The sequence below is a fragment of the Arachis ipaensis genome, chromosome B10, assembly GCF_059453495.1.
Source record: "Arachis ipaensis isolate K30076 ecotype BB chromosome B10, ASM5945349v1, whole genome shotgun sequence".
Taxonomy (NCBI): Eukaryota; Viridiplantae; Streptophyta; class Magnoliopsida; order Fabales; family Fabaceae; genus Arachis; species Arachis ipaensis.
This window is the reverse complement of record NC_142435.1, coordinates 122970213-122997776: the sequence shown is the minus strand read 5'-3', so window position 1 is coordinate 122997776 and position 27564 is coordinate 122970213.

Here is a 27564-nt window from a genome sequence, read left to right as displayed (position 1 = left end):
CTCCCACCTCCTCACGAGGAACTCGGACGGTGGCACCTCAATTCCAAAACAAATTGGACGCTGCCTCAGAAGGAGTCTGGACCTTACGTCCAGGCCCAAATACAACCCAGTTTCAAGTAATCCTTGGAACATTGACGCCGTTGCTGGGGGACCTGAAAGTCTACACCCTACCATAGTGGACGAACAATTTGAGGACGGACACACTGCATCTGAGTTGGAGCTGGAACCTCACAATGATGACTGAGCACTTGCGCTACCCCCACCACGGGAAAGAACAAGCACCCCCATGGGGAAGGAACATCAGGAAACCCCATCCACGATGAATTAACTTAGAAGTCCACTCGCTCGAGGTGGAGGAACCTCCTCATCGGACAGAGATATTAGGACTAGTACATGGACATCACTGTTGATTGGAGCAAAAAGAGAATTATGAAAGGAAGTATGCCGACGAAGAGAGCTGGAGGAAAAAATCTCGAAGTTAGAGGTCGACGTTCAAAATCGGAGCCATTGGACGGATCGGGAGGAAAGTCCTCTAGGAGGGGAGGATCTGTTCATTGAAGAGATCATGCAAGCCAGGGTTCCTAGAAACTTTAAAACCCTCGACATGGATCTCTATGACAAAACAACCGACCTGAGACATCACTTTAACAGTTTTAAAAGTTGGATGTATTTAGATGATGCGTTTGATATGACTCGTTGCAAAGCCTTTCCAACAACATTGACCAAAGCAACAATAAAGTGGTTTGACAACTTACCACCCAGGTCGGTAACCTGCTTTATGACCTGGCAAGGAGGTTCCTTACCCGATTTTTAATTCAGAAAGACAAAGTCAAGCATGCTCCAAGTCTGTTGGAGGTTAAACAAGAAATCAGAGAAACTCTCCAAGATTGTATGAGGAGATTCAACAAAGCTTGCTTAGAAATACAAAATTTACCTCCTGAGGCAGTAATTATGGGCTTGGTTAACGGCCTTAGAGAAGGGTCATTCTCCCAATTAATATCCAAATGACACCTGACTTCTTTGTATGAAGTACAAGAGTGGGCAAAGAAGTATATCATTATGGAAGAGAAGTCCCGACTGAGAGAACCATTCCCAAGGACAAATTCCTCTTACCAAGCTCAGGACAAGGAGAAGGAGACTAAGAAAAAGGAGGAGTACAACTCAGAGAAACCTCAAAGATACCACTATTACACCCTATTCTGAGTTTCTCTTGTCAATGTTTACAGGAAGATCTGTCACGCTGAAAAGCTTCCACCCCCTCACCCTCTCAAGCACAAAAAGGCTGGAAGCCGGACAGAATATTGTGAGTATCACAAGCTATATGGGCATTCTACTAATGTCTGTTATGACTTAAAGAATGTCATAGAAAAGTTGGCCAGGGAAGGTCGGTAGATAGGTACTTGGCTGAGAGGACGGATGACCGAAAGAAAAGAAAAAGAGATGATGATGATGGAGGACGACAAGATCAACCCCTGCAAACTTCTGAGGGGTACATACACATGATAAATGGAGGATTCACAGGAGAAAAAATTACTAAATCCTCACGCAAAAGGCATATCAAAGAAGTGTATCAAGACAGGGAAGATAGTAAAGTTCCTGACTTACTAACAATCTCATTCACCCAAGAAGATGCACAAAAGGTGACACCGGGCCACGACGACCCTGTGGTTATTACAATGATCCTTGCTAATGCCAATCTTCATAGAACTTTGGTGGACCAAGGGAGTTCGACTGACATGCAGTTTAAGCCAGCTTTTGACAAGCTCGGACTCGAAGAAAAGGATTTGAAGGCGTATCAAGACAACCTTTTTGGGTTGGGGGACACACCAATCCGACCCCTTGGATTCATCTCTTTATACACCATCTTTGGTAAAGGCACGAGATCAAGAATGTTAAGTGTTGACTACAATGTGGTAGACGTCATATCCGCTTACAATGCTTTAATAGGTCGGACCACTTTAAACCGACTAGCTGTAGTTGTCTCTACACCCTACCTATGCATGAAGTTTCCAACTACAGAAGGAATATCCACCATAAAGGGAGATCAAAAGTTTTCCAGAAAGTGTTACAATAAAAGTCTCAACTTAAAAGCTAGTACAAGTGGTAAAGAAGTCAATACTATTGAGCTCAGCGATATCCGAGTTTGGGAAGAGCTACATCCCCAACTTGAAGAAAAGATAGAAAAAGTATAAATCGTGGATCATGCTGAAAAGACAACGAGCATAGGGGCCAACCTGGAGGAAGGTTTAAAGGTACAACTCATTAATCTCTTACAAAGGAACTTCGACCTCTTCGCTTGAAAAGCCTCCGATATACTGGTATATACCCCGACCTCATGTCTCACAAGCTCGCCATTTATCCAGGTTCTCGACCTATTCAACAAAAGTGGTAGAAGCTCGGTCTTGAAAGGACATAGACCATGGAAGAATAGGTGCAAGCCTTATTAGAAATCGTGTTTATAAGAAAGGTAAAGTATTTCCTTTGTGGTTGGCTAATGTGGTTCTCGAAAAAAGTAGAACGGAAAATAGAGGATGTGTGTTGATTACACTAACCTCAATAAAGCTTGTCCCAAAGATCCATACCCTCTGTCCTTTATGGACGCATACTCGGGATATAATCAAATCTCGATGTATAAGTCGGACTAGAAAAAGACTTCTTTCATCACTCCAAAGGCTAACTATTGTCATATAGTAATGCCTTTCAGATTGAAGAATACTAGAGTTACATACCAACAACTGATGAATAAGGTGTTTTCATCTCACCTTAAAAATTAATAAAGGTATATGTGGACAATATGCTCGTCAAGACCCGAGATGACCTTGCTCTTTTAACCGACCTATCTGAGGTATTCTCTACAATAAGAAAACATGGGATGAGGTTAAATCCTTCAAAGTGCACCTTTGCAGTGGAGGCTGGGAAGTTCTTAGGCTTCATGCTCACACAAAGAGGCATTGAGGCCAACCCAAATAAGTGTATAACGGTATTGGAGATGAAAAAGCCTGACTTGCCTCAAGGAAGTGCAACAATTAAATGGGAGGTTAGCTACGTTGTCCAGGTTCCTAGTAGGATCAGCCCTGAAGTCTCTACCTTTGTTCTCAATCCTTAAAATAGGGAGCCAATTTGAATGGACTCAGGAATGTGAACAAGCCTTCCAAAACTTTAAAATATTCCTAGGCCAACCCTCAATCCTTACCCGACCTGTCCCAGGAGAGGAGCTCGTCCTCTACCTAGCTAGCAAGTCGTGCTATCGCCTCAGCCCTGGTCCGAGAAGATGAACACGGACAACAACCCATCTACTTTGTAAGCAAAGCCTTACAGGGGGCAGAACTAAACTATCAAAAGATAGAAAAGTTCGCATATACCCTTATCATCACTTCCAGAAGGCTTTGACCTTACTTTCAAGCCCATACTATTAAGGTCCAAACTAATCAACCTGTGAAGTATATTCTACAGAAGACAGACATTGCAGGAACAATGCTACAATGGGCTATAGAGCTATCCGAGTTCGACATAAGATATGAGACTCGGACAACCATCAAATCCCAATATTTGCTCGACTTTGTGGTAGAATACACTGAAGTCTGAGGAAATCCGTCAACCTGGAACCTGTATGTAGATGGATCGTTCAACAAAGTTGAAAGTGGAGCAGGGGTTATCCTAGAAAATGAAGAAAGAACTTGAATGGATTTATCACTAAGGTTCGAGTTTCCTACTTCTAATAATCAAGCAGAATATGAAGCCTTGCTTGCTGGCTAAAAAGGTCGGGCCAGAAAGATTGATAGTATTTAGTGACTGTCAAGTGATAACTTCCCAGGTTAACGACATTTATCAAGCCAGAGATCCCAGCATGAAGAAGTACCTAGAAGAAGCACGAAAACAATTAGCACAGTTTTCAGAAAGAGAAGTCCGTCATATAACTTGAAAATCTAATTCCCAAGCAGATGCTCTCTCTAAATTAGCCAGCACCAAGCCAGAGGATAACAATAGAAGCCTAATCCAGGAAACTCTCCATGCACAATTAGTATTGAAGAAAGAAGACAAGTCAGACACAATAACTATATCCAACCAAGGTTTAGGATGGATGACTCCTATAGTCGAATATCTTAAATTTGATATCATCCTTGAATATGAAAAGAAAGCAAGGAGGCTGATAAGGGAAGCACAAAACTACACCCTGGTTCATAATATCCTCTACAAAAGAGAGATATCTGTACCTCTATTGAAGTGCATCCCAACCTCCAAGAATAATGAGGTCCTAGAAGAAGTTCATAATGGCATATGTGAAAATTACTTAAGAGCACGATCACTAGTCAAGAAAGTGATCTGCTCTGGCTTCTTTTGGCCGACCTTGCAAAGGGAGGCAACTGACTTTGTTAGAAAATATCCACCTTATCATAAGCATGCCAACTTCCATGTAGCACTTCCCGAAGAGCTTATTAGTGTTACCTCATCTTGTCCATTCACAAAATGGGGCCTTGACCTTGTCAGTCCGTTTTCACAAGCTCTAGGACAAGTAAAGTATATCATAGTAGGTATTGATTATTTTACTAAGTGGATCGAGGCGAAACCATTAGCGACCATCACAGCTCAATGAAGTTAGCAATTTCTTTATAACAATATTGTCATAAGGTTTGGAGACCCACACTCAATTACCATGAACAATGAAACTCATTTCACTAACTCAACCTTTAGAAACTTGGTGGCCAGCCTTAAGATCAAGCACCAATTTACATCGGTAGAATACCCTCAAGCCAATGGACAAGCTGAAGCTATAAACAAAGTAATATTAGATGGGTTAAAATACCGACTACAAGATGCAAAGGGAGCATCGACAGACGAAATTCCTCAGGTCTTGTAGGTACATCGGACAACTCCCCACTCAACAATAGGAGAATCACCTTTTCGACTTGCTTGCAGCATAGAGGCCATGATTCTTGTAAAAATTGCTGAGGAATCTCCAAGAGTTAGATTCTATGATAAAGTGATCAATGTCTAAGCACAAAAGAAAAAACTTGACCTCCTCCTAGAAGTCTGAGAACAAGCTCGAATAAAGGAAGAAGCATTGAAATAGAGGATGGCCCTAAGGTACAACCAGAAAGTCATTAAGAGAAGCTTCACCATGAACGATCTCATATTGATCCAAAATGACATCGAAGTTCAGAAGTCGGGTGAAGGAAAGCTGACTACCAATTGGAAGGAACCCTATATGGTTATCGAGGTCTTAGGGAAAGGTTACTATAAGGTGTCCGACTTAAAAGGAAAGGAACTCCCGAGGTCATGGCATGCATGTAACTTAAAAAGGTATTATAGTTAGAAAAGTGCACCTTGCTCCCTGATGTAGCTTTTTTTCCGACTTCATTGTTTTTTTCCCAAAAAAGGGGTTTTTCTAAAGGGGGTTTTAATGAGGCATCATAGCAAGCGCCAAGGATCATAAAAAAATCCTTAGTAGCAAACAAATTTATGTACACCCCTTTTTCTTATTAATAAATAAAGATTTTCTCTGCTAGTTTTCCTATTTCAAACGCATTAATTTAAACTCGAAAAATCGCAAAAATCATTGTCTGACCTATATAGTTGGCAAGAGGAAGCGAGGAGGTACAAATTAATGTAAGAAGTTATGTAAGTAGTTTGTAAACCGACCTTGAAATAAGTCGGACAAAAAACAAAATGTAAAAGTAACTTGGCAAAAGTCCGATTACTCAAAGTTGGAGCTCAAAAGGAAAAAACAATACAAGTACATAAAAGGTCCAGAAAGGACTGATCTACTTTGCCGATGTCTTTTCTAACTTAGGAAAAAACTGCATCGAAATAATAAAAATTTGTGTTAAACTAAAATAGCTGTACCGACTAAAGAAATATGTTTCAAACGACACAATCATTTATGCCAAAAAACCACTATTAAAATATTGGAGGAAGGTTTCTAACAAAAAGTAAAAGTTGTTGAAACTACAACTAGAGCAAAATAAAAGTTGTTCAAAAACTAACTATTACAAAAGTTAAAGTGTTTATAAAAGACCCACTAGCCAGGCCATCCAAAGTTAGAAAATTACAGAGGATGAAACTTTTTGCTAGTAATAACATCTTTGGGCTGAGCAGAGGAAGTCGGGAGATATTGAGACATTGACACCGCAGGAATTGGGCGAGTTGGAGAAGGAAGGGGCTCACCACCCAATTGAGGATTGGGAACTTGAGAAGTATGTCTGAGCTATGCCCCCTGAGGTCTTTAGATCGAGCACAGGAGTGTCTTCCTCATCATCTGGGTCAGAACCAATCTTCTTGTCCACCACTATGTTGTCCAGACTGATGAGGGAGAGGTCTGCCTCAGGAGCAACAACTCAAAACTGAGCCTTCAAATTTGCAACTATCTCATCCATACCTTTGGCTACAGTCTCCTCAAGCTCCACATATTTATCTCGGGCTTTAGTGACCTCATCCACCAGATCGAGTTTTTTCCCAAAGACCGTGGTGTAACTCTCCTCGGCTTTCTTCTTCAACCCTTCCGATATAGCCAAAGCAGCTTCTACCTGTTTGACTTTAGCCCGAGCTTTGCCAAGGTTGGAGAGCAGAGACTCCCTCTCTTCCTTCAACTCCTTCTTAGACTCTCTTAAAGAGGCCACTTCAACCTACGAGGTAGCCAAGGAGCTCTGAATAGATTTAAGGGGGAGTCTTCTCCAACTCCCTGGCTAAAGCTGCGCACATGCCAGCCGTCCAGACTCCACCTCGAGCAAGGAGCTGAAGATGACTCTTAATAGCAACATTATCTATGCTGATGAGGCTGTGAGGAAGGATGTGCTTTTCACTCCAAGTAAGGGCATAAAAAACCTACTCGTATATACTCCCTGATTCTGAAGACTTGCGTTTCTTGGGGTTAGGCTCTGTAATAGAAGGAGGGGGTCAAGACTTTGGGGTTCGCCGAGCTAGAAGAACAAGGAGTTGGCTGAGGAGTCAGATTAGAGGTACTTTTCAGAGAGGCCGAGGCACCCAAATCTAACTTAGAAGGAGAGGCCAAGTCAGCAGTTTCACCATCCTCTTTCAATTGTAAGCTTCGAGCCACAACGTTCTTTCTGGCGGTCCGAAGTGTTTTCATAGCAGCTGATTTGGGAGCCATCTTTTCTGCATGATATAAAAGTCGAGCTATGTTATTTGCTAAAACCATTCTGACAAAATAGTCATAAAATGGAAAAGAAAGCTACCTAGCTCGAACTGAAGCTGGCTAGGATTCCTTAAATACCTTTTAGTGTCCAGATAGGAAGCTCGGCCCAAAATTCTTGGAACAGTCTGACCACACTCTCCTCAAGCTCATCTAAATCATATAGGTTGTACTTAACAAGCACTGGACTCTCTTGCCAGTACAGAGGAGGAACATAGGCTCATCCCTTTCATCCAAAAAGAAAGGTCGGACGTCCTCTACAATTCAGATTTTAAAGAAATATTTTTTAAAGTCATGAAAGGAATCATCAAAGATGGCAAAAATCTTCCTACCTTGAATAACTCAGAAAGAGTGTCAAGCTAGCTTTTTGGAGCTAAAAGGTTTGGTAAGGACGAAAAGATAAAAAAAGACCTTAAGAGAAGGTCAAACATCCAGCTTCTGACATAGAAGTTAGTATATTTTCAAGAAATCCCAAGATTTGGGATGCAATTGGGTAGGGACAACATTACAGAATTTACGGACCTCAGATTCAAAATTAGAAAAAGGAAGAATAACTCTTAATTTTGAAAAAAAGCAGCCATACATATACATGAAATGACGCTCCGACCTATCAAGTTGGGGAAAACAAACCCTTTCCTCGTGATCATCGACAACAATTTCATATCTATGTTCATCTTCTCGATTTTCACACAACCTATGATGTCTACGAAAGGCCTCGAAATACTCTCTATCAATAACAGGGACTGGAGTAAGAACAGATATATCTACCCAGGTAAGGTCGGATGGAACTTTAGAAGACATGTTGTGAATAACTGACTGAGACATACAAGCTATATCTCTAATACAACAAACAAAGAAAACGTGACAACAAGAAGTTGGGAAGTCGGGCCATAATTAAAAGATTACAGTTCTTACATTTTTCAACACAAAAAATATCATCACAAATGGAACCATCTTCATGCAATAAAGTGACACCATTTGGGAGCAAGACAAGTATTAAAACTCCACATTTAGATTCACCAGCAGCAGTAAAAAATAAAAACCAAGGATAACGCAAAGTGTTCAAGGCTAAACCCCATTTTCAAAAGCCACCAAATGCTGATAACAATCATTCAGAAATCCAAAAAAGAAAGCAAGCAAATTTTTGAACCTATAAAATTGGCAAGAAAGAACAAAAAAATAGAGCAAGAAGAAAGGGCAAAAAACCAACCTTGAAAGAAGAATGCCAACGGAAAACGAGCACTTAAAGCAGCAAAAACTATGTACGATTTGAAGCTTCCAGTGAACGAATGAGAACACCCAAACAAAAATTTAAGATAAAGAAATCTTTAAAGACGAACAAAGGTTACAAAGTTAATGGAGTAAGGGGAAGATGAAAAGAAAGCGAAAAGGGAAGAAAGAAGAAGGATGAAGTATTTATAAGACACTAGGGCCAGGGTAAAAAGTGTCATTTTGTACCCCTCATCATTAATAGCATGCACGGTTACCAAAGTAACTGAAGAAGGAATGTTTGTGATGAAAAGAGGTAATGTTTCAAACTTTAAAAATACATCGAGTACCCAACCTATCCTCAAAAGGCGGTTTACCCGATGTAACATGTCAACATCCCAAATCAACAAAATGCTCGAGCCCGACCTTACAAAAAGCTCGGACTGAAGTAGGGACACTATTCATACCCTAGCCCAAAAATATTAAGTCAGGCCCAAAAAGAAGAAAAGCCCACCCAAAGGATGGCATCTTCTATTTTTATCCGATCTCATAGAGGTCGGGCACGGCGATAGTAGTTCTACTTGACTGAATCAACAACTAACTCCTAAGATATCTCCCATTTATCTAGAAGAGAGATCTCAACGAATTTCCTAGAAAAAGGGAACGACCATCCACTCTCAAAGGTGGAACTACTCTTAAGGTAGTTATTACTCCTACTATAAATACATTGAGATCTTCAGGTATATTTCAGAACCCAATCTACAAAAAACCTGTTTTAAACCTATGCTAAATTAAGCATCAGAGTCTTTTGCAGGTACCACCCCCATCCCCTCACGAGGAACTCGGACGGCGGTACCTCGATTCTAAAACAAGTCGGACGCTAACTCAAAAAGAGTTTGGACCTTACGTCTAGAACCAAATACAACCCAGTTTTAGGGAACCCTTGAAACAAGAAGTATTCTGAAGGTTTTAAAAAATCAATAAAACTAAGAAGCAGCAAAAAAAGAAAAGAAAACAAGAAAAGAAAAGAGCAAGGCTCAAGGCTCTGAGCACCAATGGCTGGGAAGGTTAAAAAGAACCAGAGCTCAAATAGTTGTTTTCCTAAGCTAAGTGCTTGTGGTATGACTGTGTCAAGGAAATCATGAGACAGAACATTTAGAGTCAAAGCCAAGTATAAACAATCCAATAAAAGAGAAGCCAAAGGCTCTGAGCACCATTGACTGGGACGAATAAAAAGAATCACAGACTCAAAGAGTTTCCCAGTTAAGTGCTTGTGGTATTTCTGTGTCGAGCAAAGCTTAAGACAAAATATTTAGAGTCATGGCTACGGTCAAGGTGCAAAGCACCCAATAAAAGAAAAAGAAAAGCTATCTTCAAGGTGAAAATATATAAAGAGATCTCCATAATATCATCCAAATAGAATTCCTATGTTCTAAGACTTTCAATTGTAGACCTAGCAAACACCGGAATCCATACATGCTCACACAATTCGGAGTTTACCCCACTGTCACTTGATCACATCAGTCACTGAAATGTCAAGAAATTCTTCAAATTGTTTCGATTTAGAGGACTCTTTTTGTGCATAGTTCTTTTCTTGCTTGTGGACAAGCAAGATCTTAAGTTTGGTGTTATGATGCATTTGCATCTTTAGTAGTTTTTCCTTCTTAATTTCAGTCCATAAGCTAATAGTTCTTGTTAATTTTAAGTAATCAAGTCATGGTTTAATGCATATTATTTTGAGTGTGTGAATTTCTTTTGTTACAGGAGATCTTGACAGAAATCAAGCAAAGAATAAGAAATAAGAGGAGCAAGCAATAAAATCAAGCAAGACAAGAATAGAAAAAGCTAAACAGAGGAGTTTTTGAGTTAAACAGAGAAGTTTCTATTCACTACAGAGAGCTCCCAAGCACCCAAGCACACTCCCAGTGGACATTATCAATTCTTGCGCCTTACATACACCCCCATGCGCTTTACATGGACTCCCAATGCGCTTTACATATGGCCAATTCTCACCTCCAGGGGCTACTCTCACTCCATGCACCTTACATGCCCACCATGCACCTTGCATGTTGCCCTGTGTGCTTACATGCCCATCCATGCGCCTTACATACAGCCTTGCGCTTTACATATGATCTTGTGTGCTTTACATGTGCAAATAGATGCCTCTAATTCCTCCTTGATGGGTTTCTGCTTTACATGCCTTCCATACGCTTTACATGTAATCTTGGACTACTCCCTGAGGATGGTGATCTCTTGCCAAATCTCTTACTAATCTCTAATCCTTTGAAGCACTTGAATTAATGATTAAAGCTTAAGCATAAGGCCCATGATTTGAAGCATTGATTGATAACTATTGAAGGATCATTAATTAGTTAGATTTGATTTTATTTTAATTTGATTTGGTTTGAATTCTAAATTAATTAGGTTTAGGTTTAGTATTTAAAGGGAGAGAGACACTATGTGGCTTCTCTCTTCCGGCAGCCATTTTGAATTTTAGGTTTTCTATTCCTTCATGAGCAACTAATCTCCTCTGTTAAGATTAGGAGCTCCGTTCATCTTTTTATGAATTATTAATCTAAGTGTTTTACTTTATTTGAGGTTTATGCTTTGATCTATTTCATGATTGAGTTTTCATTCTTAATCCCTAAAGATTTAGAATTGTTGAAAAATATTTTAACTCCGGTTTGAAATCTAAATATTGTTTTGAAAAAAGTAATATTGGGATTAGCTTGAAAACATCTTTCTCACTACTTTTTTTATGTGTTTCAAAAAGTGTACGACACTTTGTAAGTTTCAATTGTTTAGGACTAGTTTGGATAAGTGATATAAAATTTAACCTAAGGACTATTCTTGAATCTTATTTGCAATTAAAGCAGTTTTGTTCTTAACCTCTTAAATAATTGACTAAGGAATTAGTGATTAATTAGGTTAAAGAGAAATTGAATTGTCAAGAAATTGGAATTTGATTATTTATGATTTGTCGTGATTGATCTCTTCATGCCTCAAATAAATGAACACAAGGATTATTTTCCTAGAGAATGAACATCTCTGAAACTTTAACATTCTCACCATCATTGTCTTTACTTTCACTTTTTGCTACTTTTATTGTCCTATGTTTACACGTTTGCTTTAATTCCCCATTCATTCCTCTGTTTCTTGATTTGTCTAATTAGAATAGTCAATTAATCATTGTTTCTCAATCCATTAATCCTCATGGAAACAATAACTAACTAATACATGAGCATCTTAAGCACTTTTCTTGGGCAATTCTTATAGAAAAGTTATGACTTTTTCTTGATAATTATATGATTTTTAATGCTATTATAGTAGTACTTAATTTCCTTGATTTCATATTTCCGTAGGAAAATATTGGAAAAAGAGAAGCAAAAGCACAAGGAGGAACAAAAAATTGAAGACAAGTGCAAAGAGAATTTGTGGATGCTATCAATCCTGACCTCTTCACACTTCAATGAGCATAACTTGAGCTACAAAAGGCCAAATGACGCATTTCTAGCGGCATTAAAAAGCCAACTTCTAGATCTTTCCAACAATATATGATAGTCTATGCTTGCCCTCTAGCATTAGGGCGCTAAATGCCATGACTCAGCGTTTAGCACCGAGGACCTCAATTCGTGCAATGATTCTGTGGAGGTAGAGCTAAACACCACTATCCGGCATTTAGCGCCAAGCCCGTGTCAAGCAATTCCAAGGAAGGAATTTTTTGTTTTTTATTTAATTTTTAAAGTAAGAAAAGTTAATTTTTAGGGTTTTTAGAATTTTTATTTTATCAATTAGGATTAGATATAAAAGGAAAAAAGATTCAGCCCTTCGGGCTCTCTTCTATTCTTCTTCCTCATTCCGTACTTTTACATTTTCAGAACTCAAGGTTTTTCTTTGAGCCATGAGCAACTAAACCTCCATTAGTAAGGTTAGGAGCTCTATTTACTTTAATGGATTAACATTATTGTCATTCTACTCTTAATCAATGCACTATTTTTAAATTCAAGGATTGATTTCATTCTTCATCGTAGGAATTAGAGTATATTGGAAGATAAATCTTTTTTTATTTGAATTCTTGCTAAATCTTGGAAAAGTTATATCACTAGAATTAAAGCTTGGAATCAATTCCTCACAATTCTCTAATTTTCTGGATTTAACGTGATACGTGACATATAATCTCCTTATTTTTGGGTACTTAGGGTTTGTATGGCTCATAAACTAGAATTGTATTTAGTCTTCTAATTTAAATTAATTGACCAAGAAATTGACGGTTGACTGAGTTAGATGAGATTAAATTACTAAGGAATTTGGGTTTAATCACTTAAGGTTTACTATGAATTGAATCTTTGCTTCGTTAAAGTAGTGGAGAAGAATTGTTAATCCAAAAATTTAAACATCTCCAAAGCCTTAACTATTTTCTCATACTATTTTTACCAACTATTCATTGTTTGCTTTCTTGCACTCTCTGAATTACTGTTTTATGCTACTTGAACTTGAAACCATTCATTTTAGCTTGTTTAACTAGTCTAATCACTCAACTATTATTGTTCAGTCCATTAATCCTCATGGGATTGACACTCACTCACATGAGTTATTACTTGATACGACCCGGTGCACTTGCCGGTTAGTTTGTGGTATTCAAAATCCACACCAAGTTTTTTGCGCCATTGCCGGAGATTAACTGTGATTAATAACTACCAGTTGATTGATTACCTAGATTAGACACTTTTTTTTCTGTTTTCTCTTCATTAAAAAAATGAAAATAAAAAAATCCTTTCCAATCTTTCCTCTTTTCTTTCCTTTTTAGCATATGATGCGTTTGATTTGGTTTTGTATTTTTTGCTAAGGAAAATAATGGAGAGAGATCACATGGGTTATTACTCATAATCAAGGAATGATTCATATTACTATGGATGGAAGAACTATCCAGATTTTGGTTGGAAAAGTCAAGACCAAGAAAACTACAGTGCTCCATATTCCATCTATCAAGAACCATCATCTCCTTACTCATACCAAGTACCATCATATCTCTATTCATACCCAGAACCATTATCTCCTTATTCATATCAGGAACCATCCTCTAATTATTCATATCAAAAACCACCATCTCTCTATTCATAATAAGGACCCTCATCTTTTTATTCATATCAAGAACCATCATCTTCTTATTCATATCAAGAACCATAAGCTATTGAGCTTGCCATGAAAGAATTAAGGAACACTATTCAAAGTTGCATATATGATATGAAAATGAGTGTCAAAAATATAGAGAAACATGTGGAGTTGATTACCAAGCACATGACAGAGAAATAAGCAAATTCCTTCCCAAGAGATACAATGCAAGATCCTATAGAAGAAAGAGAGAAAATTAACCAAAGGAGTTCATACTCCAATGAATTAGAGAACTTTCCACCCTCACACATAGAAGAAGAGAAAGGTGTCAAACAAAGGAAGAAGATGCACAAATAAAGGAGGAAGCCATGCACACTCTATACTTGCACATTTCAATAATTAAGGAGGAAGCCATACAAGTCCCTTTAAAACTATGCATGCAAGCTTCCGGGAGGAAAAATCTAAATGGACCACCCACATTTGAATTGAAGTCTTCGCTCCCAATATTTGAATATGCTTTCTTTGGTCTTAGTGAATCAGAGAGTTGTATGGGAGTTGCTCTTTGGTGAGTATCTTTTTTCTCCTCATGTCCACTAAAGTCATTTCTCTTAACCAACTGGAAGAAGAGGAAGAAAATTCAAGAACCAACCATCAAGCTAGTGACGTTAAAGAAGTGCTTATTGGGAGACAACCCAACGTTAGGTAATTTCTTTTCATTTCTCTTTTTTCTTTGCTTCTTGTTGCATATGTATTTCATGGATTAAGTTTGGTGTTTCTACACCAACATGATGCTTGCACTTTACTGGGTACTTGGCCCAACCTTTCATTGATTGTGTCACACTAAGTTTGATGTTCTCACACCAAGTTTGGTGTTACCACACTTTACCCATGCACTGTCCATTCCCCCCCGTGCCAATACATTAGTGATGATTTGGACTTTTGTGTGGTTTAGAATTCATAATAAATTCTTGTTGCAAGTATAGTTTCTAAACTAACATTAATCCTTTCATACAAAAATTTGTTTGTCACAAGTAACAAACCCCTAAATCTATAAACCGAAGTATTGAACCTCAGGTCGTTCTCCCTAGGAATTGTAATAAAGTGTTTTGTTATTGGTTATGAGTTATATTTAGGGTTTTTGATAAGAGGCATAAAAAGTAAATGGAAATGAAAATAAACTAACAACTAAAGAGGTCTTGGCAAGGTCTGGTGGTCAAGGATCTCTATCCTAATCACTAACCACAACATGAGAATTGGCAAGGATCAACCCCACTAAGTTAACCCCTAACTAATAGTAGAGGAAAGTCAAGTGAGCTATGTCAATCCAAGTCCATAAGTCCTAGTTCTCCACCAAATCAATTAGTGAGACCTAGAGTTAATGGCTCCCAATCGTCAATCACTTAGACATTAGTAATTCAAGAGTTCCTAAGTTACCTTCCCAAGCCAAGAGCACTAAAATCTACTCTAAAATCCAACCAAATATTTCATCCAACACTTGGAAGGCACAAAAAAAAAGCATAGTAAATTACAATAATTAAAGGAATCTACAACTACAAAAGTAAGAGATTAACAATAGAAAGGCAAAACAATAGAAAAGTAAACTCATAACTAAAAGAAGTATTTTAACAAACACATAGAAAGTAATAAAAGTAAACAACATAAATTGCAAGAATTAAAGAGAGATATAACTAGAATAGCAAGAGATCAATAATAGAAAAGGAAAACAATTATGAAACAACAAAGAACTAAACAATTGCTTTGAAGAAGAAATATAGATCTACAAAAGAAAGTTCATAAACTACAACTAACAATACAAAGGAATTACAAGAGAAGAAGAATTCTACAACTACAAGAGAACAATTAAGGAAAGGAAAGGAAAATTAGAAGAGAGAAGAAGAACTATATCTAGATCTAAAACCTAATCCTAATTCTAGAGAGAAGTGAGAGCTTCTCTCTCTAGAAACTAACTCTATCTACTCCTCAAGCTTAAACTATGACTAATGATCAAAAGTATGTAAAGTATGTCAATTCTCCTTCAATTCTTGGCTTAAATAGCATCAGAAATGAGTTGGATTGGGCCCACAAGGCTTTAGAATTTGCTGGCCACAAATTTGCATTTAATAAATGACATGCAAATCAGTGTGTACGTGTACTGTGCATGTACGCGCCTCTATCTGCGATGCAACTATAGTAAATCTTATATCATTTTGAAACCCCAGATGTTAGCTTTCCAACGCAACTAAAACCGCATCATTTGGACCTCTGTAGCTCAAGTTATGGTCAATTAAGTGCGAAGAGGTCGGCTTGACAGCTTTTGCAATTCCTTCATTTCTTCATGAGTTTTCCATTTTTTCATGCTTTTCCTTCATTCCCTTGATCCAATCTTTGCCTCTTAAACCTGAAATCACTTAACAAACATATAAAGGCATCTAATGGAATCAAGGTGAATTAAGATTAAACAATTAAGGGCCTAAAAAGCATGTTTTCACTCTTAAGCACAGTTAAAGGAGAAGTTACAAAACCATGCTATTTCATTGAATAAATGTGGGAAAAAGATGATAAAACTCTCTTAATTCAACACAAGATAAACCCTACAAATGGGGTTTATCAACCTCCCCATACTTAAACCAAGCATGTCCTCCTGCTTAAACCAAGAAAAAGCAAAGGGATCAACATTTATTCAATGAAATCTAACTAAATGCAATCTACCTATATACAACTATCTAAATGAATGTAGTTGCTTAGTCAAAATAAATCAATTCCGAAGAATATATATATGCACAAGGGCTAAGGGTATTAACAACCATGCCAAACCATAATTGAATTGAGCTATTAAATATTTTTACAAACTTGCATGAGGAGTGATGATCATAGGTGGAAAACATGTAATTGAGCAATCGAGCCCTCACCGGTAGTGTTTGCACTCTATTCGCTCAAGTGTTTAGGGTTGATTCACTCAATCCTCCCCTAATCATGCTTTCCAAGATTTGTTTTTCTTCTAACAATCAACATTTATTTCATGCATGCATACAATTATCATGAGGTATTTTCTTTAGGTTGTAATGGGGCTAGGGTCAAGGTAGGATGCATATTTGGCCAAGTGAGCTTGAAATTTGAATCTTTGATCAACTTAAACTTTCCACCTAACCTATGACATCCTATACAATTCAGACTAAGCTAACTACCCATTTTTCACTTTTTTCCACATACTCATGCATTTTCTTTCTCTCTCTTTTTTTTTTCATTTCATAACACTTATGCATTGATATTATTGAGCTTCGCTTTGGGGCATTTTGTCCCATTTTTATTTCTTTCTTTTTCTTTGTTTCTTTCTTTTTCTATTTTTTTCTTTTCTTTTCCATATTATGTTTTTTCTTTTTCTTTTCTTTTTTTTTCTTTTTGCTTTGCAATATATACAAAAACATCAATGCATAAGGTTTTACATTCATTACACATGAGCATGTACCCAATTCCCAACATTTACATCAAAAATACAAAACTATCCTTTTATTTAACCAATGTCCCAAGTTTTTCCACACTTGAATGATACTCACACACTAGCCTAAGTGGTGCACGAAATTGTGATTCACACTTTTCACAACTCTGCACAACTAACCAGCAAGTGCACTGGGTCGTCCAAGTAATACCTTACGTGAGTAAGGGTCGATCCCACGGAGATTGTTGGCTTGAAGCAATCTATGGTTACCTTGTAAATCTTAGTCAGGAGATTAATTATGATTATCAGTTTGAATTGCAAAAAATAAAAGAGCATGAAATAAATACTTGTTCTGCAGTAATGGAGAATATGTTGGAGTTTTGGAGATGCTTTATCTTCTGAATCTCTGCTTTCCCCCTGTCTTCTTCTTCACGCACGCAAGGTTCCTCCTATGGCAAGCTGTGTGTTGGTGGATTACCGTTGTCAATGGCTACCATCCGTCCTCTCAGTGAAAATGGTCCAGGTACGCTGTCACCGCACGGCTAATCATCTGTCGGTTCTCACTCATGCTGGAATAGGATCCATTGATCCCTTTGCGTCTGTCACTACGCCCAACCCTTGTGAGTTTGAAGCTCGTCACAGTCATTCAATCCCTGAATCCTACTCGGAATACCACAGACAAGGTTTAGACTTTCCGGATTCTCAAGAATGCTGCCAATGGATTCTAGCTTATACCACGAAGATTCTGATTAAGGAATCCAAGAGATACTCATTCAATCGAAGGTAGAACGGGAGTGGTTGTCAGGCATGCGTTCATAGATTGAGAATGGTGATGAGTGTCACGGATCATCACATTCATTATATTGAAGTGCGAATGAATATCTTAGATAGAAACAAGCGTGTTTGAATAGAAAACAGAAATAATTGCATTAATTCATCGAAACACAGCAGAGCTCCTCACCCCCAACAATGGAGTTTAGAGACTCATGCCATCAAAGAGTACAAAGTTCAGATCTAAAAATGTCATGAGGTACAAAATAAATCTCTAAAAGTTGTTTAAATACTAAACTAGTAACCTAGGTTTACAGAAAATGAGTAAACTAAGATAGATAGTGCAGAAATCCACTTCTGGGGCCCACTTGGTGTGTGCTGGGGCTGAGACTTGAGCTTTACACGTGCCTAGGCTGTTTCTAGAGTTAAACGCCAGGTTGTAACCTGTTTCTGGCGTTTAACTCCAACTTGTAACCTGTTTCTGGCGTTTAACGCCAGAATGCAACATGGAACTGGCGTTGAACGCCAGTTTACGTCATCTATCATTGAGCAAAGTATGTACTATCATATATTGCTGGAAAGCCCTGGATGTATACTTTCCAACGCAATTGAGAGCGCGCCAATTAGAATCCTGTAGCTCCAAAAAATATATTCTGAGTGCAGGGAGGTCAGAATCCAACAGCATCAGCAGTCCTTTTTCAGCCTGAATCAGATTTTTGCTCAGCTCCCTCAATTTCAGCCAGAAATTACTTGAAATCAAAGAAAAACACAAAAACTCATAGTAAAGTCCAAAAATATGATTTTTATTTAAAAACTAATAAAAATATAATAAAAAGTGACTAAAACATATTAAAAACTACCTAAAAAATAATGCCAAAAAGCGTATAAATTATCCCCTCATCACTAAGCCAATCAAAGACCCAAATAAGGACATTTATTGTTTTTCGCTTTAAGGCTTGTAATGTGTTAAATTAAGAACAAACGGGTCAATCGTAGGCTCAAATTGGCTAACAATGGAAGATAAAAGGTAAGACTATTTGGGTAAGTGAGCTAAATGAAATGATGACCTCAATCATATAAATACATGAATATACAAAATAATGGACATAAAGAATCAAACAAATCAAAGATTACAATCATAGAAAGAGCATTCTTGAAAAATCTCATTATTTTGACTAAGCTTATTGTGTATATGTATGAAAAAAAATAAGAAAATACAAATAAAAATCCTAAAAATCTAGAATGGAATGCAAAAGTGTTGAGATTAGAAACTTGTCACCCAAAATCGCCGACCGGTCGGACGACCTCCCCACACTTAAAAGTTTGCACCGTCCTCGGTGCACTCAAAGATGAGCAAGGGGGTACGACGACTTTCCGAGTTGCTACCTTCAGCTGGTAGATCAACCGGTGCTGCGTATTCTTTCTTCCACTTCTATTTTTGCTTGCGGTGCATCATTCATGAAAAATAGAAAATAACACCATAAGATGAGAAAATACAAAAGCAAGGAAGCATACATTGTTGGAATGAGGTAAATCACTAGGATTGAGTGAGTGAATTAGTGTGACATTTATGAAAGTAGAGATGTGAGTCCTAAATTAGGCGCCTTTTAGAACACACATTGGCATAAAAAGTGATGTCACAAAAGAAGCTTGCACTTCACTTATCCTAGTGTGTTTGAAATATTTTAAGTAAACTTGTAAGGTAAAACAAGCATTAAAGAAGCATGAAGGCATTCAAGCTATAAACATATGGATGCATATAATCATGAAATACAATGCATTAAGGTGAATGCACAACATCCAATATCAAGAAATTTCCTAATCAAAGAATAGGGTTTAAATCACATGGTGGCCAAATCATGCAATTCAAGAAGAGTAACAAGCTCGAAGGCAATTCTCATCACTTGGTATTCTTAAAAGGTAAGCATGAAAAACTCAAAACCAAGTAGCAAAATATAACCTCAACAATAGAATCCAACAAAGATTATAAACATAATGATGTTAAGATAACATCCCTTTTTAATACTCAACAGCAATTAATGGTAAACAAGAATAACAATCCAACACTTACAATGAAAAAGAGAAAATGAAATGAAAACTAACTAAAACTAACTAATCAACTAACTAACTAGCTAATTAGTTAACTAAAATAAATGGTTATCAATGGTGTTTGGGAGTGTTGGATGAAGGGTAGAAGAAGGAAAGAAAAAAAAGAAGGAAAGAAATGGAAAGAGAAGAAGAAAAGAGACGTGTTGAAGGAAGGACATCCGCGCGTACGCACGCATGGCGCGTGCGCGCGGATGGTGGTGCAATGGACACGACGCGTATGCGTACATGGTACGTCTGCATCGATGGCTTATTTCGAGAGTGACGCGTACGCGTCATGTGCGCGTCCGCGCGAGTTGGTTTATGCGAAAGGCACAATGCTAGCGCAGCGTTCGCACAACTCTCGGGTTTTTGGCTTCGGGGTGGAATTTATCAATCCACGCGTACGCGTACATGGCGCGTGCACGCGGATAGGCGAAAATGCATGATGCACACGTACGCGCGGATGGTGCTCTGTTTTTTTTTTCACCAATCCAAGCATTCCAAACCTCCAAATAGCCACCAAAACACCATAAAACCTTATTTAACATACTAAACTATAAATTATGCTTAACAAATCAACCAAAAACATGAATTTAAACTAATTACCAATATGTACAAAAAGAGAAAATAAAAAGAAGTTACCATGGTGGGGTGTCTCCCACCTAGCACTTTTGTTTATTGTCCTTAAGTTGGACTTATGGGGAGCTCCTCTCAAGGTGGCTTGTGCTTAAAGCTATCCTTGAACATCCACCAATGCTTGAGTTTCCAATAAGCTCCATTCTTCAATTTTAATATCTTCAGGCTTTGATGGAGTTCTTCACAAATCATGAGCTCCCAAATTTGATTTTTCTTGTGCGATCCGGGATTTCACACTTTATTTTGACACCCGTCCTTGAGTTGGTCATCATTATTCCATCCGGGTGGCATGGCCTTGGAATTCTCAAGGAAGCTTCCAAACAATTTTCTAGACCCATGCAATTTGGTTCCACACCAACCATTGCTCTTGAATTTTGAGCTTGCAACCATCATGAGCTTAGAATGACGTTTCCAACCACTACACAACTCTTTCCTACTCTTAACTCCACAAAGAGCTCTAAGTTGACCATCATTTTCAATCAAACCATATTCAAGTGAGAAAGTAAAGCTTAGGGATAAGAATTTTACCCACTTGAATATTGTGTAGGATGGTGACTTGGGGTGGGAGACCTCCCCATACTTAGACAATGCAAGGTCTACTTCCTTAGGCTCTTCTTTAGTTGTCTCCACCTCTTCGCAAGCTTCTTCAATTTTAACCTTTTCCCCTTTATCACGTGGCTTGGTGTTGTCTTTAAGAAATTCAATTTCTTGCTCAATGAGAGGTGATTCAATTTTGGATAGGAATTCATTGATGAATGAATCCGTCTCTTGATCAACCTCTTCATATTCTTCAATTCTAATATACACCATGTCCGCTTTTTCCCCTTGGTAGCTCTCTTCCGACTCACTCTCTTCTTCGTTGTTCACCAAGGGTATGGGGGGTTGTGCACATTCTTCTATAATTTCAACTTCATGTTCAATGGGAAATGATTCAATTATAGATAGGAATTCATCCATGATTGAATCCATCTCTTGATAAGCCTCTTTCAAGTCTCCAACTATGATATTCCTTGGAGGTTGCGCACCCTCCTCAACATCAATATCAAGCTTCTTGGAAGAGTGCTCCATGATGCTACATTCCCATGGACTTTCAACATCTCCTAAATCTTCAACCACTTCTTCCTTTTCTTCAATGATCATAGGTTCCTCCAATTGTTCTAACACAAAGTGGCATCCCTCATCACCCACCGGGGTTTCCAATCTCTTCCTCATGCTATGCTCTTCAATTGATTCTTCACATGTGGCTATGGAAGCACCTTGAGCATTCAAGCATTGGTAGGCTAAAGTATGCACTACCTTGGTCAAGTTAGTCACAAACTCTAGGGTGTTCCTTTTCATATCCGCTTGTCCTTGAAGTAGCAAGGTGAGAGAATCATCTATTGGGGCTTGGGGTGGATAAGAGGGTTCATTATTTTGGAGAAAGGGCTCATAGTAGGAAGGTGGTTCTTCTTGGTAAGGATATGGAGATGGTGTGCATTGAGGTGGTTCTTCATAGTAGTCATGATAAGGTTGTGGTGGTTCCAAAGTTTCTTACTCATAATGGTCATAAGAACATGGTATGGGTGATTGGTCATATAATGGATATGGATCATAGGAAGGTGTTTGGTAATGAGAGGCTTGTGAGAATGGTTGAGGTTCATGTTGAGGATAAGAGTCATAGGCATATGATGGTGGTAGTTGATTTTCACATAAAGTTTCACCATAGCCATTGAATTGACATGCATTAGGATGGAAATCATACCTATACGCATCCGGAGGTTGTTGCCAATAGGAGTGATCAATTCCTTGAGGCTCCTCCCATCTTGAAGTGTTCCATCCTTGGTACATGTTGTCATTAAAGTCCACATTTCCTACAACATAATTAGAACTAAACTCATAGCCAAAGTGAGAATTCATGATAGCAAGAGAAAATGAAAACAAAATCAAATAAGAAGAAAGAAAATTAAATCCTAAAACTAGCAAGAACTAATAAAGAGGCAAAAGGCAAACATATTCACAATATTCACATATATATAATAACCAATAACACAACACCATTAAAATTCCCCGGCAACGGCGCCATTTTGATGATTTGGACTTTTGTGTGGTTTAGAATTCATAATAAATTCTCGTTGTAAGTATTGTTTCTAAACCAACATTAATCCTTTCATACAAAATTTTTTTGTCACAAGTAAGAAACCCCTAAATCTATAAACCGAAGTATTGAACCTCGGGTCGTTCTCCCTAGGAATTGCAATAAAGTGTCTTGTTATTGGTTATGAGTTATATTTGGGATTTTTGATAAGAGGCATGAGAAGTAAATGGAAATGAAAATAAACTAACAACTAAAGAGGTCTTGGCAAGGTCTAATGGTCAAGGATATCTATCCTAATCACTAACCACAACATGAGAATTGGCAAGGATCAACCCCACTAAGTTAACCCCTAACTAATAGTAAAGGAAAGTCAAGTGAGCTATGTCAATCCAAGTCCATAAGTCCTAGTTCTCCACCAAATCAATTAGTGAGATCTAGAGTTAATGGCTCCCAATCGTCAATCACTTGGACATTAGTAATTCAAGAGTTCTTAAGTTACCTTCCCAAGCCAAGAGCACTAAAATATACTCTAGAATCTAACCAAGCATTTCATCAAACACTTGGAAGGCACAAAAGAAAAGTATAGTAAATTACAAGAATTAAAGAAATCTACAACTACAAAAGTAAGAGATTAACAATAGAAAGGTAAAACAATAGAAAAGTAAACTCATAACTAAAAGAAGTATTTTAACAAACACATAAAAGGCAATAAAAGTAAACAACATGAATTGCAAGAATTAAAGAGAGATCTAACTATAATAGCAAGAGATCAACAATAGAAAAGGAAAACAATTATGAAACAACAAAGAACTTAACAATTGCATGAAAGAAGAAATGTAGATCTACAAAAGAAAGTTCATAAACTACAACTAACAATACAAAGGAATTACAAGAGAAGAAGAATTCTACAACTACAAGAGAACAATTAAGAAAAGGAAAGGAAAATTAGAAGAGAGAAGAAGAACTATATCTAGATCTAAAACTTAATCCTAATTCTAGAGAGAAGTGAGAGCTTCTCTCTCTAGAAACTAACTCTAACTACTCCTCAAGCTTAAACTATGACTAATGATCTAAAGTATGTAAAGTATTTCAATTCTCCTTCAATTCTTGGCTTAAATAGCATCAGAAATGAGTTAGATTGGGCCCACAAGGCTTTAGAATTCGCTGGCCACGAATTTGCATTTAATGAATGACATGCAAATCGGTGCGTACATGTACCGTGTGCGTGCGTGCCTCTATCTGCAATGCAACTGTGGCAAATCTTATATCATTTTGAAGCCCCGAATGTTAGCTTTCCAACGCAACTGAAACCGTATCATTTGGACCTCTGTAGCTCAAGTTATGGTCAATTAAGTGCAAAGAGGTCGGCTTGACAGCTTTTGCAATTCCTTCATTTCTTCATGAGTTCTCCATTTTTTCATACTTTTCCTTCATTCCCTTGATCCAATCTTTACCTTCTAAATCTGAAATCATTTAACAAACATATCAAGGCATCTAATGGAATCAAGGTGAATTAAGATTAAACAATTAAGGGCCTAAAAAGCATGTTTTCACTCTTAAGCACAGTTAAAGGAGAAGTTACAAAACCATGCTATTTCATTGAATAAATGTGGGAAAAAGATGATAAAACCCTCTAAATTCAACACAAGATAAATCCTACAAATAGGGTTTATCAATTAGCAACATATTTATTTTATTTTATTTTGTCTTTCCTTTAATTTGTTTTTTAATTTTGTTTGTTTTATTTGAATGAGCTTCCGCCTTGCTTCCTTATATTCACTAGACAATCATGATTATTCCTATTTTCATCACCACTATTTTTCTTTGTTGTTTGAGGATAAGCAACCATCCTAAGTTTGGTGTTGGAGAATATGCTCTACATAGCCTAAAAGAATGATAAAGAGGAAGATGATGAAGATGAGCGGCGTTTAGCGCCAGGTGATCCGAAAAGTTAAAATTGCATGGAGGCTATGCTCTACATAGCCTAAAAGGATGATGAAAAGGAAGATGATGAAGATGAGCTAAATGAGAATTGAGATTGTTGAATTCTAATCACTTCCTTTCTTTTTAATTATATGCATATGTTATCTTGTTCTATCTTAGATAATGCATTTATGAGTCTTGTTAGTCAAGTGCATATCATTACTTATCCATCACAACCCACAATTATAATTGTGCTTGCCCCTAAATGTGAGCAAGGATCATGTGCTAAGAAAGAACAAAAAGAAAAAGGGATTGATCATAAAGAGCATGACAATGTGAGTTTGGAAGGCCAAACTAACTAAGAATGTTCAATACAAGCTGAGCCAAATTGTTTGAAGCCTTAGTCTAGAGGACTATTATGGGATTTTTTGCACTTGAAAAAGCCTTGAAGGAGTAACATGTAATGAGAAAAAAAGGGGTTGAAAGAGAAGCCAAAGGCTCTGAGTACCACTGACTAAGGATCTGAGACAAGTGCTTGTGGTGCTTATGTATCAAGCAAAAATTTGAAAACAAACTAACAAAGCATTTAGAGTCATAGCTAGGCTCAAGGTGTAAAGTCCCCTCCCCCCCAAAGAAGAGAAAGCCAAAGGCTCTGAGCACCAATGGTGGAAGATGTTAAAAGGACATGGTAAGCTTAAAGAGCTCCCCAATAAAGTGCTTGTGGTATTTTTGTGTCGAGCAAAGCTTGAGACAAAATATTTAGAGTCATGGACTAGGCTCAAGGTGCAAAGCACCCAAAGAAAATAAGCTGTGAAAGTAAAGTAAATAAGCTTGCTTCAAGATGATGATTCAAGGAAGGATTCTATGATCTAATTCGGACAGAGGCCTTGAAAGAATATAACTTGTTATGTTGAATTGTGCATAAGTGAAATGGCTAACTAAACTCACTTGAATTGTAACCATTCACCCTTGCATTTTAAGATTGAAAAGTTTGATGACTAAGCATTGATTCTTTGCTTGCTTGAGGACAAGCAAGAGCTTAAGTTTGGTGTTGTGATGCATGCGCATCTTAAGCACTTTTCTTGGGCAATTCTTATAGAAAAGTTATGACTTTTACTTGATAATTATGTGATTTTCAAGGCTATTCTATTAGTATTTTGATTTTCTTGGTTTCATGATTTTTGTAGAAAAATGTTAGAAAAAGAGAAGTAAAAGCACAAGGAGGAACCAAAAATTGAAGACAAGTGCAAAGAGAATTCGTGGATGTTGTCAACCCTGACTTCTTCACACCCTAATGAGCATAATTTGAGCTATAGAAATCCAACTAATGCAGTTTTAGTGGCATTAGAAAGCCAGCTTCTAGGGCTTTCCAACGATATATAATAGTTTATGCTTGCTCTCTGGCATCACGACACTAAACGCCACGACTCGGCATTTAGCGCCGAGGACCTCGTAATTTGTGCAATGATTTTGTGAAGGTGGCACTAAACGCCATTACCCGGCGTTTAGCACCAGGCTTGTGTCAAAAAATTCCACAGAAGACATTTTTTGTTTCTTATTTAATTTTTAAAGTAAGAAAAGATAATTTTTAAGGTTTTTAGAATTTTTATTTTATCAATTAAGATTAGATATAAAAGGAAAAAAGATTCAGCCTTTCGGGGTCTCTTCTCCTCTTCTTCCTCATTCCGTACTTTTACAATTTTAGAACTCAAGATTTTTTTCTGAATCATGAGCAACTAAACCTCCATTGTTAAGGTTAGGAGCTCTGTTTACTTTAATGGATTAACATTATTGTCATTCTACTCTTAAATTCAAGGATTGATTTCGTTCTTCATCCTAGGAATTAGAGTATATTGAAAGATAACTCTTTTTCTATTTGAATTCTTGTTGAATCTTGGAAAAGTTATATCACTAGAATTAAATTTTAGAATCAATTCCTCATAATTCTCTAATTTTCTGGATTTAACGTGATACGTGACATATAATCTCCTTATTTTTGGGTACTTAGGGTTTGTGTAGCTCATAAACTAGAATTGGACTTAGTCTTCTAATTTAAATTAATTGGCCAAGGAATTGACGGTTGACTGAGTTAGATGAGATTAAATTACTAAGAAATTAGGATTTAATCACTTAAGGTTTGCTATGAATTGAATCTTTGCTTTGTTAAAGTAGTTGATAAGAATTGTTAATTTGGAAATTTAAATATCTCCGAAGCCTTAACTGTTTTCTCATACTATTTTTACCAACCATTCACTTTTTGCTTTCTTGCACTCTCTGAATTACTGTTTTATGCTACTTGAACTTGAAACCATTCATTTTAGCTTGTTTAACTAGTCTAATCACTCAACTATTGTTGTTCGGTCCATTAATCCTCACGGGATCGACACTCACTCACTTGAGTCATTACTTGGTACGACCCGATGCACTTACCGATTAGTTTGTGGTATTCAAAGTTCGCACCACTAATTCACCGTGATATTACTTGATATGATTCAGTACACTTGCCTAATTGTGGAGTTGCAAAATTTCGCATCAACAGATTGGGTACTTGACGTGTTTTTAAATCTGAATATTACGTCTTTTCGTAACCGTTCATGCATCTTTTCGGTTACATTGGTAACTGTGCACATCATTTAATGAGAGTGATATTACCGTTTTGTCCCTAGTGCCTATATAAGCACAACTCTCTTGCTCTTTCTTCTTTTTAGTGTTTTTAACTCCCCAATAATTGCTTCATCTTCTCAGAGAAGTTTTCAAAACCATTTCTTCTTTGCTGTAACTCCAGTTTCCTTTTTTCAAATTTTTATCTTCTTCGAAGACTCCTTCTTTGCTAGTTTTTGCATTTCTTGGGGGTTCCATTGATGACCCAGCCTGCTTCTTGCAAGAATCTTGATTTGTCACTTTCTCATTCGCGATTTGTGGTGTGACCCTTGCTTCTTCTTTCAGGTTAGCATCCTTTTATTGGATTATTGTTAGTATAGCTGTAACACCCTCTCACCCTTAGCCTTACCTCTAGCTGTAAAGCAAAGGATAACAAAGTGCCACGACAGTTTTAAAGTTCATATGATATAATATAGTCAAATGGTATAATATACTAGAAGCTCAATGAAGAAATAAAGCTCAAAAACAGAGATACAAAAACGCGTAATGTTCACATGAACTAAC